The sequence below is a fragment of the Lycium ferocissimum genome, chromosome 5 (genome assembly GCF_029784015.1).
Source record: "Lycium ferocissimum isolate CSIRO_LF1 chromosome 5, AGI_CSIRO_Lferr_CH_V1, whole genome shotgun sequence".
Taxonomy (NCBI): Eukaryota; Viridiplantae; Streptophyta; class Magnoliopsida; order Solanales; family Solanaceae; genus Lycium; species Lycium ferocissimum.
Genome location: NC_081346.1, coordinates 41,513,602 through 41,517,355, shown reverse-complemented (window position 1 = coordinate 41,517,355; position 3,754 = coordinate 41,513,602).

The following is a 3,754-nucleotide window of genomic DNA, read 5'->3' as shown; positions in this document are numbered from 1 at the left end:
GTAAAGTGGAATACGGACCGTAAACCTCCATGGACGACCTTGTTCACCTCGGCCTGATTTCCAATTCATTAAATATGAGGACCAAGACTTATTTTATTTCATTTCTACACTACACCACTTCTCTCTAGAATCTCTCTCACATTTATTACACAAGTTTTCAAGGATATTTGAGGATCAACAACATTAAATAAGTGAATCGAAGTAAAAAGGAAATCATCAAAAGATCATCCAAGTCAAGAAATCCAAAATGGAGAAAAACTAGGTTTTGCTCAAAGATGTGTATTAGCAACCAAGGCTTGTTCCTAAAAACATCTGGGTAAGATTCATGATATTTATATGTTGTTTAAGGTATTTGGGAGTTGAAATACTTGGTCATTAAAAGAGAATAGCAAAATGTAATGAATGATGAATAGTGACGTTTTGAGACATAGTTGGAATTGAATCATGAATGTTGTTGGGTTGTGATATAAATGTGTTATAAATGACCTATAGACATGAAATGAGTGTTGGATACGAAAGAATATGACGATGGATTTTAGTCATGATTATGGGAATTTAAGGTGAATTATGAGATGCGAATCATATGAACGAATGATGATTGTTGTTAATCATATTGTGAGGATTATTATGAATGTTGGGAGTCGATATGGAATATGGCGGAAAGTAGTATAAATAAGGAAGCGCCGCCCAAATTTCTCATAGCTTTAGTAAGTATGTTTTTACGATGACATAACTAATGTCGATACGAATTCTATCAAGGTATAGACAAGCGATGTGTAGAACGAACAAGCGATAGAGTAGCTAAGCGACAAAGGTATGTGAGGCTAATCCCTTTCCTTCTAAGGCATGAGTCCTATGGCATGAATTTCTCTTTTTAATATGAATGTTCCATCTCCAAGAAAGTTAAGAGTCCGCTCTCATGAATAGCTATACGAGATAAGAAATACAAGATGAATACTAAAAATGATGATAGCAAACTAAAGTCTAGAAATGCTATAGCCTATGATATGATGCCTCTAAGAAGCTAATGATGACATTTATGTAATTTAATGATATTGATCATTGTGCACACTCACCTTATGCTTGTTCCTTCAAGGTGAGCGTAATACGTAAGAATGCTCATAATGACATCGGGGGTCACGACCTTACGTCCCCGATAAAGTATGAATAGCTAAGAGTCCCTATGCATGTATTGTGATAAGTATATGATGTCAAGCATACCATGATGAGTTATGATAAGCATACTAAGATAAGCATGTTATGATAAGATGATGTAACGAGTATATGATGATATCACACCGCGCCTATATGGCGTACAAATACCGCTACAGAGTAGGCAAATATACACACCATGGCCAAAATGGCATGGGCGGAGACACCACTAAGTGGGCGGCATGAGATAATATCCTGCACGTGATGCCCGGACGCAGGCTATTGATGATGCTAATGATATTGATTACTACACCGCACCTATATGGTCGATTCTGATTATGTATATATGATATGATGATGAGTACGAAAGTAAGTGAGCGTACGCATGATCATCCTTATGATTAAGTCGATTTACGATTGCTCCTTGTTCGTATGCCTCCTCGGCTTATTGATGCTTCATTATTGTTTATGCTTCACATACTCGGTACAATATTCGCACCGACGTCCTTTCTTGACGCCGTGTTCGTACCCCGCGGGGTAGATAGGGAAGTGGCCCGGACTACAGTAGGAGCTAGCGATTGATTTGAGAGCACTCGTAGGAAGTGCCACGCATTTCTCTTTTGGTATATATATCCGTATATTCATATTTTTGGGCACACGGGGTCCTGTCCCGTCCGTATGTCTAGTATTCGCAGAGAGCTCCTAGATACGCGATGTGGGTAGTACGGTCCCCGTAGGTTTCTACGTATACGTATGTATATATTATTTTGGATAACCGAAGGATTTATGCTTATAAAAGTAAATGTATTTCGGAAAATTCCGGTCTTACATGATTATGAGCATATAGTATGAATAATAGCGAGATAAGCGGTAAGTGAGTGGTCGGTGGTTGGCCGGATACCTATCGCGGCCGTAGCTCGGGTCGTGACAAAAGTGGTATCGAGCCGGTGTCGGCCCTAGGAAGTGTCTACGAGCCGTGTCTAGTAGAGTCTTATTTATGGTGTGTTGCGCGCCACGCTAATAAACAGAGGTACAGGCATTTAGAAAAATGACCATTTTTCTTCATGTGAGATCGTGCGATAGGCCGAGTATAAGATTTAATCCTCCCTAACGAGTATGTTGTGATTTCGAAATGCCGCTGGGGGTGCCAAAGCCGCCCAGAAGGGCAAGACTACGACAAAGAGGCGGGCAGAAAGAGAGCCGCCTATGAATGTTGATGAAGGAGAGTCACATCATGAGGCCTTATCCGATGCCTCCACTACTCCTCCTAGTACGAGAAGTGGCTCCATTCCGGTTCCACCGGCTACTTCGGTCAACAAGTGACCGAAGCTGGCTAATTTATTGGACTCGGTTAGTTGCCGCCCGTGCTCGCGACGTGGTGTGGGGCCGAGTGATCGCTCGGCTAGTACGAGAGCCCGGTGACTTCACGAGCCTAAATCCTCCGAAATTCTTTGGGTCAAAAGCGGATGAACATCCACAAGTGCTCATGATGAGATGCTTAAGAACGTTGCGCATTATTCGTTCCGAGACCGAGTACGGTGGAGTTAGCTTCATATAGACTCCCGAGATGACGCTTTTATGGTACAATAATTGGAGCGTCGAGGCGAAACGCGCCTCCTCCCGTGTGGCGAAGTTTTGTTGATGCCTTCATTCGTCACTATTTGCCACCCGAGGTCCGCCGAGCTAGAACAGAATAGATTTTTAATTTGAAGCAGGGTAATATGAGCGCCCGGGAGTATAGCCTTCAATTTAATTCCTTGGCTAGGTATGCCTGACGATGGTGGTCGACACGGTGACCGGGTGTATAGATTTGTGAATGGCTTGGGGCCACATTTATTCAAAGATTGCCCAACGGCTTCATTACGATAAGACGGATGGACATTTCCCGAATTCAAGCTCATGCCCAAAATCTTGAAGGGCAACAACTCCACAAAGAGGTGAACGTGATGTTGATGAAGGCGAGCAAAAGAGCTAGATCTATATGGAGAGGGCCGTGATTATAGAGGGATCGAGGCGTACATTTTCTAGGCACTCGAGTCGGTCGGCCGACTAGTGCACCTCCCCGCATGCGTACGAAAGGATTTGATCGCTCTTTCCGACGGACAGGCCCGAAGTTCAAGGGCCCCGGGTTCCTGGTCGGGGGGTGATCACAGCGCAGAGACCTCCCGCACGCGATGGCGCCGGTGCGGTAGATTACATTCCGGAGCCGGTGCCGTCGGGGTTCGCACGCTTGTTATACTTGCGCCGGGTAGGCTACGACGAGAGATTGCCCGTCGGCGAGTGGCGAGTTAGGGCCGGCCACACCCCGACCTTACTAAGTGCGTGATGGCACCGACTCTCCTCGCAGTCGAGCGAACCCTCGACCTCTATTTGCGCATTACAATTTTTTTTTTGTTTCAAATCTAGACCTGGGAATAATCATGAAATACATAATGAAGCTTATAAATCGACAAAATCGTAATTATACCGATTTACTACATAATGTAAATCGACATGTCGGTTGATGGAGAGGGGGTGACGTATCGCCAAGACACGTCGCCCAAAAACTCGCCAATTAAACTTTCCCGGGGGCTCGACTCGGCGGTCCCCGGGAAAATGGAGC